General features: G+C 36.9%; 1 pseudogene across 1 annotated transcript; it reads left to right on the top strand.

Moving 5' to 3' along the window:
- The first annotated feature begins 487 nt into the window (after positions 1–487).
- On the top strand, positions 488–12562 carry LOC311608836 (BRCA1-A complex subunit RAP80-like; annotated as a pseudogene). Its single transcript has 3 exons — positions 488–544; positions 11273–11518; positions 11625–12562. The product of its transcript is annotated as a BRCA1-A complex subunit RAP80-like (transcript).
- Positions 12563–18807: the final 6245 nt, after the last annotated feature.

Here is an 18807-nt window from a genome sequence, read left to right as displayed (position 1 = left end):
CAGAAAATAGCCACCAGAAGTCTACCCTTTGTCAACTTGTCACTAAATCATATTTCCCTATGCCATGCCTAATTTCCATTTGAAAACAATAACCGTGTCTTAATTTACACCTAGCTTGATATCCTATGTAAAATCGCAAAGGTATTATGCAATTTAAAATAGGTTGCAATGCTTCCTGAGAGAGAGAAAGCAATATTACACAATAAAGAAACTGAAGAAAGAAAACAAATTGCTGTATAAGCAGATTATTAAGAAGATATGACAAAAGTACTCATGTCAATTATTATCTTTATTTCTGTAACTGGATATGACACCTCATAAATACATTCCTCTACTGATCATTCTGTATTCTTTCCACCTTCAGAAATCACTCAGGAGGTCTAGGTTCTCTTCTGGGAGGAGTACCTCATACGTTCTTTACTGAAGGCCCTGTGCTCTTTGTTAACCTGCCTAAATTGGCCTGATACCTGGATAGTGGGTTGCTGCGATGACAGCACAACCATGCTGTCTTGGAGAGGACTGTGGAAAGAACTTGGAATTTATGGTAAAAAGCAAATGAATGTTCAAAGCTTGGTAGACTGTTCTGTGAGCCCTTGAGAGGTGTGTAGAAAACAGAGCACTGACTTGTGAAGTAGCCAAAGGAAATCTGATAGTTAATTAAAGATCTATTAGGGGTTGTTGCATAATTTGAACTAAGAGTCTGTAATTCTAGTTAGAGGCTGAACAAAGGATCTGTGATTAACAAGATACGACAACCTCAATTATGTTTGAACTTTGAAACAATTGATGCTTGTCAGCTGTAGCTGAGAAGTTAGCAGAGAGCTAATTTAAGAAATTAGCAGAGAGCTAGATTAAGAAGGGAAATACATCAGTGAGGTGAAATATTCTTGGAAGCATTGTACAGAATTAGCACAAGGAAGCTGTAGTCAAGAAGCAGCCAAGGTTGTACCTCCCTATGGCAGTCAAACTTGATATTGTAAGAGACACCAAAATAGTAGTGGTTTTGAAGGCATGAAGAGGTCATAGAAAGCAGAGCCTTGTAGTATTAGAGATTGCTGTAATTGTTCTTTTTATTCTCCAGATGAAAGGATGAGAGCTGTTCCCAAGGCTTTTAAGTCCTTTCTGAACTCTTGATGGCTGGTTCAACTCAGCTGTTCTGTCTTAAACTCCTCTCCAAGCTGACTGATTAAAATTGGCCTCCCTTAGCTTCTCACTTAATTGCTCTGCCTAGACTCAAACTAATACTGGCAGTATATTACAGTCTTCTGGCTTCTTCTCATTACCTGTCTTGTTCTGTCCTTACCTGTGTCTAGTGTGTTCTCTCTGCAGCCTGCCTCTGTCCAACTATCCAGGTAAAAAATTCTTTTCTCTCTCTGTGATGCTCTTAAGTAGCCTCTCCTTTTTGTCCTGTTCTTGTGATACTTGGGCATATCCTATCTCTGATTCATTCTGTCAAACTTTTCTCTTATTCTTCACTTTGTCTGTCCCAAAGTTAAATGTCACTTTAAAACATAGCTGCTTCCAAGAAGCTGCTTCCATGAGCATATACAGGAGGAGGATGTCCCTATCGGTCACAGTCATAGGGAAGGAGAGTAAGGGGAAAATGGGAGGGAGGGACGAATGGGAGGGTAAAATGGATGGGATAACCACTGAGATATAATATGAATAAATTAATAAAAAACATTTTTAAAAACATAGCTGATTCCTTTATAAACTAACCTTCCCTTCATTGTTTGTATACTAATGGTATGTCTTTCTTCCAGCCAGATTCTACTGTAATGCAGAATGTCTGTGAATTCCAGTCAGATCAAATAAGCCTAGAAGATCTTTGGATATGATCCCTTGCCAGAGAGGCTGAATTAAAATTCCTCAACAACGTCTCCCATTTTGCTTAAGCTAAATATTGTGCCCAGTTTAATTACTATAACAGAAACAATTATCAATCTCATAAACAGTCCCAATGTCCATATGAATATATGTTGATGTAATGATCCTGATCATCTGTCCTTCAGCAAATGTCTATTTCAACATCAAGGTTTTCCAGGTTGCCAGTCTGATGTTTGTCTGATTTTTCTTATCAGGTAGTTTTCTGATCTCTCTCCATGCAGGTAAACAGTGTTGTGCACCACCTACATTGATGTCTTCCTGCATCTTTTCTTCTTTGAGTTGTGCCTTTCTTACTCAAGAGAAGCCTCTTCTTTGAGTTGTGCCTTTCTTACTCAAGAGAAGCCTCTCTTACTCAGATCAGATCTTTCAATTTTGATGAATCCCATGGTCTTTCAACATCTGTGGAAATATAGGCAAAATCTCTTTCACAATGAAGCACATTCTATGACTTACATTCTGTTGTTAAAACATCTTTAAAATATACAGGTTGTCTAACTTAGTATTTTTTCTTTTTTTTTAAATTTTTAATTTTTTTTATTTTCTATTTAATTCTTTTTTTTCAGTTTTTTTCTCCTTTATTAATTTATTCTTGTTACATCTCAATGGTTATCCCATCCCTTGTATCCTCCCATTCTTCCCTCCCTTCCATTTTCCCCTTATTCCCCTCCCCTATGACTGTTCCTGAGGGGGATTACCTCCCCCTGTATATGTTCATAGGGTATGAAGTCTCTTCTTGGTAACCTGCTATCCTTCCTCTGAGTGCCACCAGGTCTCCCCCTCCAGGGGACATGGTCAAAGGTGAGGCACCAGAGTATGTGAGAAAGTAATATCCCACTCTCCACTCTACTGTGGAGAGTGTTCTGTCTGTCCATTGTCTAGATCTGGGTAGGGGTTTAAGGTTTACCGCCTGTATTGTCCTTGGCTGGTGCCTTAGTTTGAGCGGGACCCCTGTGCCCAAATCTGCCTATCATAATGTTCTACTTGTAGGCTTCTAGGACCCTCTGGATCCTTCTACTTTGCCATTCTCCCATGCTTCTCTCATCTAGAGTCCCACTAGAATGTCCTCCCCTCTGTCTCAGTTTCCTGGTAAGTGAAGGCTTTCGTGGGACATGCCCCTTGGGCTAATAGTATTTTTTCTATAGACCCGTGTCTCTCAGCTAATATTATTTCCCTTTTCTGTTTACCATTGTACAATTAGGTTTTTATGAGTGCACACCTATCAAGAGCTAACATTTCTTACCTTCTACACTAGACTAAAGGAGTTTAATCCTGTAGTGACAGCTGCAATAAATACTGTGATGGCTTTCCAAGTCCTACCCTTGCCCTTAAGAGATCTGAAATGGAGTTTCCCATGTTTTAACTCAGGAAAAGTCTGTCATATAACTGCAATTATCATTTGGGGCAGCTTCCTGTGATTCACTGTCTCAGAGGCTCCTATGGCTTCAGAATCTTTTTGTACTTCCAGTTGATCTAAAAAACTAAGGAAAATCCAAGAGAGGATCATAATGACAGTGAAGCCTGGTAGCAGTAGGAGACATCCATCATTTGGTGATTGTCCTATAGTGTTGGCATTTACAAAATGATAGGTATCTCCTGCTTTTTTTGGGTTTTTTTTTCAATGATTCCTGAGGCATTTGAAGAGCAATTATGATACAATTGTTTTATTTAAATCTGAGCAATTTTTAATCCCTGATTCTCTCTGTACCTTGACCAGTTGTGACTCTCTGTGTTATGTATCATATACTGTAAAAAGAAGCTTCTCTGATTAGTGTTGATAAATGTACTAATATATGGATTTTATCTTATAGAGGGGATCTTAAAGTTAAAGTATTTAGACATCATTGCCATTACTACATCAATGGATATAGCTTGATAGGCCAGTCATTATTATAGCTTTCATCACTCATATCTGGATAAGACTAATGATGAATTTTCTCCTCCAGTAGTATGTTCACTCTCTGTCAACTGGTTGCTTATTTCCCTCTGGTCCTGTGGTTGGTTTTAATATTTAATACAATTGCAGTATTCAAGCAGAAAGACCTTGGATTAAAGGTGTGTAATAAGGATGAGCCATACCAGAAGTAGGGAAAGCCTTTTCCAGTAAACAACACATTTCTTGGAGATCACAGTGTGGTCAAATATCCTGCAATATTCCTACCTTTTTCTTTAAATAAAAAGGAAATATTTTAAATATAACATGCAAAAACTATTTACAGTAGTAAAGCTATTTCTTCCAAATTTTACACAATGCCTACCTTGGTTGTATTTGGTAAGCTTAGGATTTTTGTGTTCAAAGTTCTGTAGAATATTTATGTCAGTTTCCTATGACCTCAGAAATTTGAATGTCCTTAGCAGTTTGTGGTATAAAACTGTTTTGGAGTTGTGTTTGCCAGCTTAGTGGCAGTCCAGGTTAGGGAGAACATAGCAGTCAACCCAAGGTCTCTACTGTTTGCACAGAGAAATAGGAGAAGCATGGGGCAGTTTTTCACTGTGCGAACATTACAAAAATCCAGATGGATTAGTCTGGGCTTCATTATCTTCTTGGAGACCTCGTAGGTTACTGTTAAGAATGATCATAGTTTATTGTAGAAATCTTAAGTACAGCAATTAGGACAATACCTGAGTTTTGTCCCTGCGTAGTGAGATTGTGCACATGTACCACCACAATCTTGTTCATTGTAACTACAGAATTTAGGAAACAACTAACTTCTAGAGAGCTGCCTATCTCTGCTGGGATTGAAGGAATAGGGCTACCACTTCCCTGATCAAATATCTTATCTTAGTTCCAATCTTTCTTGAAACATTTGCTGTTAACATGGTGTTTCTTAAGGAATTCTGAGGCTTCGAGCACATTTCCTATTAAGAGCTGATCAATTTCATCATTACCATATTCTAGAGGGTCTGGTAGATTCATATGGAACTGATATGAGTTTTATAGAATGAATATATGAATATGTTCAGTTATTTTAATATGTAAAACACTTTTTCTGTATACTGAGAGTCAGTAACTATGTGAAGAAATTAAGGAAAATCTGATAATACCGTAAAAAATGGCGTACAACTCTGATTTTTGAACTGAATCATAAGGTCTCTGAGCCACTTTAATTAGTGTTATAACCTGCTTGTCTTGATTTATATGCTTTAGTATAGATTGTAGGAGCTCCAGAAACTGGTGTCCTTTTACTATATGAGGCAGAATTCAATTAATTGTTTTTGTAAACTGAAGTCTTTTATTTAGGTGTATTTGCCTTTAATCTCTCCCCAAAAATTTACTTCAAGATCTTTGCCAATGTTCACTTTCTGCTCATAAAGAGGCAATATCAGTATTAGTAAAGGGTACCGAAATATTGCTTGTGTATTTTTATACTAATTGATAAAGTCTTATTTTTCCTTTCACAGTCAGTTCAGAAACCTTTTCTAAATACTTCTTTAATATTTTGCACTGTTTGTGTGCTAAAAATATCCATTCTAAGATATTATCTATCTGCATAATAGTTTCTGTGGCAGAATGAGTAGAAGACAAAATAACCAAAATACAATCTGGCTATGGATTCAAGCAATCCACACATATATCCAGTGATGTCATTTATACCAAATACAATTATCCCTCAGCCTCAGTTGATAATATATTGGAGTATTTAAGTCCTTATCAAATTGTAAGGTTTGAAATAAATTAGTTGGCTCTTGAGTAGTTAATCCAACTATGGGCTATAGCTAGTTAATACGTTCAAATTTTTCAGCAGATTTTGAAAATCATTGAGGGTTTATAATTGATTTCTTCTGATTTGTACTTTCTGTGGTGAAATTTTCTGTAATCATATCATATAGCATAGATAATTTTTAGAATCTCCTCTTTTTTTTCAGCAACAATTTATAATCACCAACAAGGCAAAATTACCTTTATTTCATCAAACATTTTTTCGAAGGCATCCAAATCAACCTGTAAGATATCATCAATATAATGGTTAACTATAAATTGAGAAAGATGTTTACAAATTAGTCCTAATGGCTATTGTACAAGGACTGCTTAACATTCTTTCTGGTTAGACTTTCCAAAAGTATCTCTTTATCACACAACTATTATTATAAGTAGAAACTGGGAAAACAATCTTTCCCTATCATGCTCATGCAACAGGTTTGTGAAAAAACAATCTTTTAAATGAATTACTATCAAAGGCAATGAATTAGGTAATACAGAATGAAATTCCAGCTTGTAAGGAGCCCTTTGAGGGAATCATCTTATTTATGACTCTTAAATGTGTTAGCATTCTCCATTTTCAAGATTTCCTTTTTATAATAAATTTTGGGGAATTCCACCGGATGGTAGATTCCTCCAGTGATGAACACTTAGCTGCTCCTGTATCACCTGTCTTAGTAGCTGTTGTTTTCTTTTTTTTTTACAAGCCATTGACCAACACATACAGGATTGCCATTTAGCCATTTCAAATGTAAGGCATTTGGTACCTTTAAAAGACTAATACTTGTTTTGTCCTGCTTATGGACAACCTGGACAGTCTGTAACTGTCCTTGATAATGCCTTTTAATATTCTTCTCAGAAACATTTTTTACAGCTACTAAGACAGGAGTATTAATCTGTGTTTTCTTCTGATGAAGCAAGTCACATCCCCATAAACCCATGCCTATATTAGCTACATACAGTTTTAAATCAATTTGTCCTTCTGGGCCTATACACTTAACTCACATTGACCACAATGTAAGGAAAAGCATCTCTCCAGACAGGCTTTGGGAAAGGAGGAGAAACTTCAGGTTTAATTTAAAGAAGCAACCTAAAAACCATGAATTATTGCAGTATATAGGATATATATATATATATATATATATATATATATATATATATATATATATATATATATATATATATACTAAATTCCATTGTTCTGTAGTTCTGTACCAGTGTTTTCTGTCCATCATTTTCTCGTTTTAACTGATCACAGACACTCTTTTAATTTGCTGCTGTTTTGAGACAGGGTATGTCCGTGTTGCCTTAGGTGCCCTGAACTCACTTTGTCTACTTGTGTGGCCTAAAACTCATAGAGATCCTCCCGCTTTTGCCTTCCAGAGTGCTGGGATTACAGGCATGTGCCATCACACCCTGTTTCTTTTAAATGTTTAAAAATTCCTCTTTGGGCTCAAGTACATTAAGCCACATCCATTCACAACATATCAGTCAGGATCTTTTTATTAAAATAAAAAAGTTGTTGTCCTTTAAAATTTTGTAAGTTAGCCCTCCCCATCAGTATTTCTGTGCTCAGATAATGCCTCTGTGGAGAATATGTGATAAATAAGATCTATGGGCCTTAAATCATCTTCAAACCATTCTCCCATGAAGAAGAGGAAGAGATATTGATTATCTATGTGCAACCACCCAAAGTTGAAGCCATGTGATCTGACGCTGAAGCCATGTTAGCACATGGGAGAAGGAGGTCACACACACCAAAAGCGAAATGCTGAAAAAAACAAATTACTCAATCTGAGGCTTCTAACTCTCAGATATATGAGGAGAAAAGACTATCATGTCAGACACTGAAGTCTGTGGTACTTTATGGCAGGCCAAGCTGAGTGATGCATACAGGTACTGTGAATAATACCGTCTGAAGTTTCATAAAATTTGCAGACGCAACACATCCCACACAAGTCAAAATTATGCTTCTCTTGCCAAAATAATCATCTGTAAATCTTTCCTGTACACACACAAATAAATAAATATGTAAACAAACAAACAAACAAAGAAATTTCATTTTGTGAGGAAATATATGTGTATGTTGTATGACTTCTTTAAATGATGTGGAAGAAAGACAATAACTCAGAGAAAGCAAAACCCTAGTTGTGCCCAGCATGCACATGTAATTGTGCTTATCCAACTTCACACATGCAAGTTCACATTTCTAAGCTAATTTATGACACCTATGCTATTGGACTTTGTTAACAATAATGTGGGTATGAAGAAATGGACTCCTAATCATGTCTAACTCTATTCCTATGGGCTCTAATACTCTTTTCTGGCCTCCAAATGCAGCAGTGAAGTAAATGGTACAATTATGTTAGGCAAAACACCCACACATATCAAATAACTAGAACCCTTATTTGAAAAAAAAAACACATTAATGCATTCTTTAATTAAAAATGAACTTTTAAAAACGTATTTATTTATTATTATGTATACAGTGCTCTGCCTGTGTGTACACCTACATGCCAGAGCAGGGCATCAGATCACATTATAGATGGTTGTGTGCCACCACATGGTTGCTGGGAATGGAACTCAGGACCTCCAGAAGAATAGACTTCTGGTGTACAGGCATACACGCAGACAAAACACTGTATACATAAAGAATTTCAAATAGTCATTTATTAAGTGTTAAGTTACTGAGAAGACTGTAAACTTTACATATGTTACATAATGCCACATAACCTGACCCAAGGTAAAATAGGGACAGAAGCAAGAGTAAAAAAAATGACATATATATGGAGTTTTCTAAAGAAAGCAATTCTGAACACTTGTAGTATCAATCAAAAGGATTTAGCTGTATCTTTGTGATTTTTTGAAATGATTGCTCAGCATACACATAATGCTTGGAAAGAATACTACTACTTCCCACAACAGGGAAATCATCTCCCTGAATTAAGTGTTATCATCATTGAAAATGTAAAATTCTACCCAAAGAAAGAAATTAGTGATTTTTTGTGATGAAAATTAATTTCATTTTCATTGATATTATTTTGCTCTTTTTATAAAAATAATTAGTATATTACATATTGTAGAAATAAGACTGAAAGGGAAAAAAGTGTATTCTTATTTCATTTTAAATTTAAATTGTCTATTAAATAGAGTCAAATTCCAGAACATATTTTGCATTTCCTTTACTAATATTAAAAATTGATTTTCTGTTATATATATATATATATATATATATATATATATATATATATATATATTTCTTCATAGTGAGAATTCTGTAATCAGTTTAACAATATGGATCTAACAGGTTTGAATCTGCCAGAATTAATATAAAATAGTATAAACATCAAAGGCTCAGAAATGGCTTCTTGTGGCCCTGTCTTCACTTTCAGTTCCATCTGATGACTGGCCACACCATTGTGTCTTTGTCTATTGTTCTTCTTTCACAGTGTTTTGTGGGTTGTTTTTATTTCCTTGCTTTGATTTTTCAGACACAGAAATTTAAAGGTGACAAAACTTTTTTTTCTTAAGCTGTTTTTCATTTAAAATAAAACTATTTTCATTTGTTTTGGCTTTTTTGTTTTCATTTTTTATTTTTAATTTGTTCACTTTATATCCCTATTTGTAGCCTACTCCTTCTCGACTCCCAGTGCCACCCTCCTTCCCTCATTGCATCTCTGCACCTCGCCTAGGCATCAGAAAGGGGTGTCCTCTTCCCCTAACATCTGACCTCAGCCTATCAATTCTCATCTTGACTGACCATATCCTCTTCCTCTGTGGCCTAGCAAAGCTGCCCTGACAGGGGAAGGTAATCAATGTGTGGGCACCAGAGTCCATATCCAAAACACTCCCCACTTCCCACATTATGGGAAACACAGGGGACTGTGCTACCTCTGTACTGTATCTCAGCAGAGGGCCTAGGACCTCACCTTTCATGGTCCTTGGTTGGTGCATCAGCCTCTGTACACCCTCCTCCTCTGCCAGGATTTGTTGGCTCTATTGGTCCCCTTGTAGAGCTCCTATCCTTTCCAGGTTCTTCTTTCCCCCAAATCTTCCATATGACTTCCTATGATCCACCTGGAAGTTTGGATGTGGGTATCAGCATCTGCTAGGATGCTCTGATGGGTGGTGGAGTCCTCCAGAGGACCTCTATGATAGGCTTTCATCCTGTTCCTTCTATTCAATTGTTCCTAGTGTCTATTGTATTTGCCCTTCAGATCAATAACTAAGCACTCTCCATGTATTCCTCCTTATTATTTACCTTCTTTAGGTCTGTGTATTATAGTGTAAGTAACCTATATTATGTGATCAATATCTGCTTATAAGTAAGTATATACCATGTGTGTCTTTCTGGGTCTAGGTTACCTCAATCTGGATGATCATTTCTAGTTTCATACATTTGCCTGCAAAATTCAAGGTGGCCTTGTTTTTAATAGCTGAGTGTTATTCCATTGTGTAAATGTACCTCGGTTTATTTATCTACTCTTGGGTTGAGGACATCTAGTTGTTGTTTTTTTTTTTCAGATTCTGGCTATTACCAATATAGCTGCTATGCACACAGCTGAGCAAATGTCCTTGTTGTATGGTGGAGCATCTTTCAGGTGTATGCCCAGGAATGGTATAGCTGAGTCTTGAGGTACAACTATTCCCAATATTCAGAGATCATGGTTTCTTCTCCCCCATCTTCTCCCAGATCCTCCCTAACTTCCATCTTTCCAACTTCATACTCTCTTTCTGTTTCTTAAGAGAACAAACAAGCAAATAAAAACACATAAAACAGAAATAAAATCGCTGTAATAACAAATAAAATAGGCAAAGAAGACAAGAAACATACACATGCCACCATACACACAAACACACACACACATACACACACACACACACACCCATAAAGGCACACACAAAAAATCCATTATATGTATTTACATTGCTATTAGTGTACTTAGCAAATTAATAGAAAACAATAATACACATATTCTAAAAGCATATCATGTTTAGGATGCTCATACCCACAGTTTTAATAATAATAAAATATAGCTGAACACAGTAAATTTCTCAAAGCAAATATCCTTTAATTCTATACTAAAGTGGATACATAAGAATGATGAATATTAGCTACTGATAATAAAATTTTGCATTTCTGTCAAGATAATTTAATTTTTATTTTCTTTATTCCAGAAATCCCAGTACACTGAAGGTGTAAAAAATTGTCTCTTTCTTGAAGACCCAGCAGGCAAGGGTAAAAGTTCTGAAACAAACTGAGTTTAGAGATTTCACCATAGAAAAGTGAAGGAATAAGAAAATATAAGAACAGGGTAGACTGTCATCTACCATGAAAGGCACTAGAGCTCCAACTGAGAGTCAAGTATAGGTGATACCACAGAACCAACTATATCATAAAAGGTTATGGTTGGATCTCACCTACTTTTACATTCAAATCTGCATTCTAGGTAGCACTAAGCCTTGAAAAGCAAAAAGAGGCCTCCCTTGCTCTCTACTCCTTGAGGAGTTGAGGCTGCTCAAGACCACCAGCTTTCAGAAGGTGCTTGGTGGAACGGATGGCGCTGGGGCAAAAGGAAGCCACAAAGAAAGAAAAAAGTTAAAGATGCCTCTGGATGCCAGGACTTGGAGAAGCAAGATCCAGAGTGCACCAGTTCTGTAAGGGTAAAGAAGGAACATTGACTTAAGGACTTACTCATAGTGATATCTGATAATGATAGAGAAGAAACAGAAGAGGAGAATGGATTGCAGAAAATGGAGACAAAACAGTCAAAAAAGATCCACGTGTTTGGCTAACAGAAAAATTTCACAGATGTCAGAGAAGAACATTTTGCTTTGGCTCTTAAAATGAATGAGCAGGAAGCTAGGGAAGAGAACAACCAGGAGGAGAAAGAAGAGGCGCTCTTGAGGAAACTCATTGCTGAAGGCATGAATAGCTGCTGGTCTTCCGATGCTACTGCTACCAGAGCTCGTCCTGTGGCTCCTGTACCATCTTCACATTTCCGCCAATAGAACACAGAAGACTCTGGAACCACTGAAGTCTTCCCAGCATCTATTTGTTGAAGAAACTTCTGAAGAAGTTCTGACTATGTAAAGGAGATGACACTGGGCCTGCCTCAGAGAGCATTGCGGCTTTGACCAGTAAGAGAAGCTTACTCTTCATGACAGAGAGTTAGACAGAAGAAACCACTCTTTGCCATGAGACAAAATTAAGTTGCCCTGGGCCCTTTGACCCCAATAAAGAAGACTCTCCAGATAGCAGAGAGAACCCCGTTGAAGTAACAACGACAGTGAGAGATGAGTAGATTGATAATAGGGCAGACTGTGAGAAAGAAAATCCTCCTTCTGCATTCATATCCAGTACCCAGGTGTCCTGTCCAGTGTGTGACCATGTCTTCCCTCCCACGAAGATTGAATGACATGCTATGTACTGCATGTGGTCTGGTGGAGCAGAAAACAGTGTTGACTTGGACATGAAGAGAGGCCAAGAACAAAAGTGACAGTGGGACAGCTATGCAGACTGTCCTGTAAATCAGCAAGAAGAAATTTTACCTAGTTAAGTCCCTGGTCCCACTTGGAGAGAATCAGTGTCGGGTAGAGGCCTGTCTCCAGCCTTCAAGAGTTGACAGAGGAGATGGGACTGAAGGAGAAAGAGCACCAGAGTATGTGTAGCTGTTGAGGAGAAATAACAGCAACGGCTGAGGAAGTGAAAGGAAAAAGGCCACAGTCAAGGCCACCTCCTCAGTCTCTAGGAACAGTCTGAGCACAAGACTACAGGAGCAGAGAAAAATAACCCCAGTCTTCTGAAGCAAGAACCTTCAGGAAGCCCTCAGCAGAGGTGGAAGAGGCTGGCTGTAGCAGAGAGATGCAGAATTCCCTCTAGAGCTCAACTTAAATGAGTCCCCCACCATGTATTTTGTTCCTGTTTTAGAAGCTACAAATTGCCCAGCAGACGTTAAAGATCAATTTGCTCTCTAGTCACAAACAATACCAGGCTGTGGAAGGAGGAGAAAATCTTGAATTTCTTGGGATTGGTTGTTGACCAGAACCATTATTGTTGCGTTAGTCGTGTTTGTTAATTATAGTGGTCCCTAGTTTGTTGTGAGAGTTTTGACCCTGCTGTTTTCACCACCAGCACCCATTCAGCATCCTGATTTTTATGTTTTATAAGATCTGTTAAGACAACTGTGAAAAGTATTCTGTTTTGCAAGAGTCTGTTTTAAGTTGCTTATAGTTAAAGTTTAAATATATTTATCTTTGTATGAAAAAAAAAAGTAAAACGATACAGTGGTTTCAGAAGGAGGAAAACACAAAACCCAAGAAATAAAAATAAGGCATTCTGGAAGGCTATTAGTTAATATCTTAGACAGAAGTTTGAGCATATCATTAATTGTAAAATTCTTTAAGGTATAAAAACAACTTTGCAATTTTTGTATTAAAGTTTGAACTTTAGCTCAACGATAAGAAAGCCCATTTGAATTATTATTGGTTTCGTAGTACACAAAGCAGCTAGTAATTACAATTTCTCTGCTAGCTATGACAGTGTTTGATATATTATGATCTCTGAACAGAATATGACAAGCTTCTAAATAGACTTTCTGGTGATGATTTCTAATACAGTACAAAATGGAAAGAGGCAGAGATTTGAGAAGACTTATTTAGTTAGTTCCCAATGATTTGGTAAATTCCATTTTGTGCTTGAGAGAAATAAACTCAAACATATATTTAGTTTTATGCTTTAGACACATAAATATAGATGCATATAATTATATATTTATATTATATATAAATAGATAGAAATATATTTTTCATTTATTTATTTAACCATTTTATAGCTTGACTTGAGCCTCCTTCCTCCTCTCTTTCCATCCCCTCACTTTCTTATCCCATGCAGTCGTTCCTTCTCAGCTAAGGGAAGACCACCCCCATGGACATCAACCCACACTGACACATCATGTAGCAACAGTATTAAGCACATTATATCCCACTGAGTCCAGACAAAGGCAACCCAACTACAAGAAGGGATCCAGTGGCAGGCAACAAAATCAGCGACTGCCTCTGCTCCCATTGTTAATGGACCCACATGGTGACCAACTGCACATCTGTTACATATGAGTAGGGGATCAAGGTCCAGCCTGTCCATGCTTTTACGGTGCTGGGTCAGTCTCTGTGAGGCCCCGTTGGTCCAGCATAGACTACTCTGTAGGTTTTCTTTTGGGGTTCTTGATGCATCTAGCTCTATCAATCCTTCCAACCACTCTTTTACAAGACTGAGCAAACTTGGCCTATGGTTTGGCTCTTGCTTTCTGTACCAATTTCCATCAGCTGCTGGATGAAGTTATGCTAGGCTCCTATATGCAAGTATAGCAGAGTATCATTAATAGTGTCATGTGTTGGCTCTCTCCTATGGGTTGGGTCTCAGGGTGGGTCAGTCATTGGTTTTCCATTCCTTAAAACTTTGCTCCATTTTTATCCCTACACTTCTTGTAGGCAAGGACAATTTTGCATCAAAGATTTTTATGGGTGATTTGGAAACCTAAATATATTATGATAAACCTCATGATGAACAAAAAACTATGAAGAAAAATTAAGATTTGCAATTTAAGGAGGAGATGAAGTAATAAATTTGGACATACAAGCTAACCCAAGGGTATGGGTCACCTATGTGGAAGTACACAATATGTGCACATTTAAATAAAGTCTAAAAAGGTAATAAAGAGAATAATGGTTTCTTTAAAACAAAGAGGCAGTTACTATCTTCATTCTTTTGTCCAGATATTCGTTTTATATTTTTTTTGTTTTCTAATTATTTATTCACTTTACATCCTGGTTATAGCCCCATCTGTCCTCATTTCCCTGTCCCACCCTCACTCCCTTTCCCCTATTCTCCTCCGTTATTCCTCAGAAAAGGAGAGTCCCAGTTCTAATCCACCTCTTCTCATGAAGTCTTACCAGAGCGGAGCATTTCTTCTTCTCCTGTGGCCTGGAAAGGCAATCCTGCCAGGGGGAATTAATTGAAAAGCTGGCAGGAGAGTCCATGTCAGAGAAAGCCCCTGCTCTGCTTACTAGAGGACCCACATGAAACCAGATCTGCCTATCAGCTACTTCTTTGTAGAGGGCCTAGGTACAGTCCATGCACGGTCCTTGATTGGTGTTTCAGTCTCAGCAGGCCCCTCTGAGCTCTGATTACTTCCCCAATTTTCTCCTAACTCTCTCAGCGTGTCTAGTTTTATTTTGAGATCTTTAATCTACTTGTACTTTTTTATGTGCAGAGTGATAAATGTGGGTCTATTTGCATTTTTCTACATATGCTCATACAGTTAGACCAGCAGTATTTGTTGAATGTGCTATCTTTTTTCCATTGTATGAGTTTTGCCTCTATTTGGAGCTCTATAGGCTTCTTGTACTTTTCTGGGCATTTTTTTTTTCTTTAGGTTGGGGAAGTTTTTCTTCTATGATTTTATTGAAAGTGTTTTCAAGGCCATGAAACTTAAAGTCTTCTACTTCTTCTATTGCTATTATTCTTAGTTTTATTATTCTTACTTTTTTTTTAGTGTCCCAGATTCTTGGCAGTATTGTATCCAGAACTTTTTAGTTTTAACATTTTCTTTGACTGATGTGTCCATAACTTCTATGGTATCTTCTACACTTGAGATTCTCTCTTTCATCTATTGTATTCTTTTGCTGTTGCTTATGTCTTTCGTTCCTGTTCTCTTTCATAGGTTGTCAAACCCCAATATTGCCTCAGATTGTGGGGTGTTGTTGTTGTTTCTCATTCCCTTTTAAGGTATTAAACAGTGTTAGTCATTTCTTTCATTTCTTTCTCGTGTTTGTGTGAATTTTTCTGTCATTCTTTCTACGATTTATTCAATTACTTCATCTGTTTAAATGTATTTTCCTGTGATTCTTTGAGATATAGATTTTCCTCCTTCAAGACTTCTATCATTTTCATCACCTCAGATTAAAATATTCTTCTTGAGCATCAAGTGTGCTAGTATCTCCAGGGCTTGCTGTGGTAGGGCTACTGGTTTCTGTTGGTGTCATATGGATCTGATCTTTGTTGCTCATGTTCTTGAGCTGGCCGTCTGATTGTCTCTGGTGTTAGCAGGCATGCTAGTTTCTCAAACTGGGTCACTGCCTGTGTCCCATGTTTGCCAGAAAGGTTGGGAAGAGATAAAGAGATCTCCAAGCCTAAGGCTGTTTGCTAAGATTCCCTAGAGGCCTCCTCAGGATGATGGACAATGGGTGTTGAAGCCTGTGCCTTGCTCAGATCTACTGGTTTCCCAGCCTGTGTCCCAGTTGGATCAGGCAAGAGAGGGAGGCTGAGGGACCTCCAAACCAAAAGCTTCTTGAGTGTCGCTCAGGCCTCCTCAGCACAGCGGACAATATGGGTTGTCACCAGCACCTGACTCACCTCTGCTGGTTAACTTTCTGTGACCCAGATGGGCGAGGTGGGTGGACAGAGATCCAAGCCCCAAGCTGCTGGAGTGTCCCACATTCCTTCAGGAATGGCATTTAATGTGGGTTGTGGCCAGCATCCAACTCCTATATTCAGTATTTTTTAAAAAAATCTTTATAGAACATTTACTTGCTGGACTCACAGTGATTGAAACTATCTTATATAATGAGCACATATAAAACTAGAGGTTATATTCAGAGTCATACAATTTCCAACTTTTGAAGCAGAAATATTTCATATATAACTGCTATAAAAATGAAAGAGATGTTTTAAGTGTCAACTTTAAGCAATTTAGATGTTAACTTTTGGGTCAACTACCCTAAATGATAGCATATCACCTTTAACAATAGCTGCAAATGGTATTCACTGGCAATTACAACACACAATTGCTTCATTTGAATTGTCTCTTAAAGTTTCAAATTAAGGCTAATTACATAACACAATTTCTTTTCACTTTACTCAAATTTCTTACTTTTTCATTTCAGATTACTTAAATAACAAAGCAAAATATAACCATATACAAAACAATTAAGAATTGATTATCTATTTGTTATTTTTTAAACAGATATCTTTTTTAATTAAAATCACCAACACTCAAAAAAAATTAAATGCTTGAAAAAAACATAGTTTACCCTATGAACATATAAAGGGGGAGGAAGTCCCCCTCAGTCACAGTCATAGGGGAGGGGAGTAAGGGGAAAATGGGAGGGAGGGAGGAAGGGGAGGATACAAGGGATGGGATAACCACTGAAATGTAATATGAATAAATTAATAAAATTTAAAAAAGAAAAGAAAAAACAGTTGTAGATAAAAACTAAGAAATGCATAGCTTCAAACACTTAAATCTTAATTAAAAAGTATAACTTAAACTGTTTAGTATGATAATTGATGAATTATCTTCCTAAAAATATGGTCATTCTACATATTAAATACATTTACATATATCCATATATATCTATAGTTGCTATGTTTAGATATTTCTGTAATTACTTTTTATTTTTTACTATTTACATATATTGCTGAACGTAACTATTACAAATACAATGAAATAATCCTTGAGATACAGAGGATAGTTAGTTTGTCTAAGGAGAGGAATAGGGTGAAAGAGAGAGGGAGGGGGAATGGAAACAAACAATGAGGGGATAACAATTGGGATATAATCTGAATAAATTATAATAAAATACTTTAAAAATACAAATGAAAAGTATATACCTATATATAAGAGAAGTTAATACCTATATATAAGAGAAAATTAATATTTGTCTTTTGGAGTCTGTGATATCTCACTCAGAATTATTCTATTCCTTACCTCCATTTATTTATTTCTCGAAACCTGAATAATATTCCATTTTGGAAATTATTTATCTGGTTATTATTTGGACAGCATAACTGTTCCTTCACTATCCTTTTTTTCTTTTTTTAAATTAATTTATTCTTGTTACATCTCAATGGTTATCCCATCCCTTGTATCCTCCCATTCTTCCCTCCCTCCCATTTTCCCCTTACTCTCCTCCCCTATGACTGTTCCTGAGGAGGATTACCTCCCCCTGTATATGTTCATAAGGTATCAAATCTCTTCTTGGTAACCTGCTGTCCTTCCTCTGAGTGCCGCCAGATCTCCCCCTCCAGGGGACATGGACAAAGGTGAGGCACCAGAGTATGTGAGAAAGTCATATCCTACTCTCCACTCTGGAGACACTGTCAAGAGAACAAAGTGACAGCCTACACACTGGGAAAAGATCTTCACCAACCCTACATCTGACAAAAGTCTAATACCCAAAATATATAAAGAACTCAAGAAATTAAACACCACCAAACCAAATAACCCAATTGAGAAATGGGACTTGGAACTAAACAGAGAATTCTCAACACAGGAATATAAAAGGGCTGAGAAACATTTACAGAAATGCTCAACCTCCTTAACCATCAGGGAAATGCAAATCAAAACAACTCTGAGATTCCATCTTACAGCCATCAGAATGGCTAAGATCAAAAATTCAAGCGACACCTCATGCTGGCGAGGATGTGGGGAGAGAGGAACACTATCCTAATAATACCACGCAGATACATATTTCTCTTCTTATTTTCATAGGACAGATTCAAACTAGAAACTCTCATGACTTGGACTGAATGAAGAGGTTATTTAGAAATGTTTTATTTTATATTTTATATATTTTAATAACCACATGCATTCTGGTTATGCTCTTTCCTATCAGTGTTACAATAATAACCACAGAGGTTAAGAACCTAGTAATGAGCCAAGGAGCAAGAGTCTCCAAAAGAAAGGATATATAGAGAGTTAAAGGTGAAACTAAGATAGGCAGATTAAATGGGAAGTGACATTGGAGAGTAGGATAAATGTCAGAATATGAGGAAAGGTAACTAACACTAAAATCCTCTTCAAAATCTAAATGCAAACTTATTGCTATAGAATCTTCTTAAATATGTTCATATATAAAACAAATGTAACTGAAGTCACCATAATAGGGGAGATAATTCCTTAAATAGACATATTATGTCACCAAGTAAAATACCTAGTACTTACAATGAATTATGTCTTCCTTAGCCATTAGCCAAAGGGGTGCTATTGAATCCCACAAACATTACAGACTACAGACCTGCTGCTAAGTTCCTGTTGCTAAAGATTTTACTTACTCATTCCACTGAACATGGAGACATTGAGTTGGTGCTCATGAAAAAGCTTTAGTTCTACTGAATAGTGTTTACTATACTATAAAGTACTCTGAATATCACCAAAGGAGAA

The sequence above is a fragment of the Acomys minous genome (genome assembly GCF_964271855.1).
Source record: "Acomys minous genome assembly, chromosome: 11".
NCBI classification, from domain to species: Eukaryota; Metazoa; Chordata; class Mammalia; order Rodentia; family Muridae; genus Acomys; species Acomys minous.
Note: the sequence above shows the minus strand (reverse complement) of the source record. Positions and strands in the feature narration are given on the sequence as shown.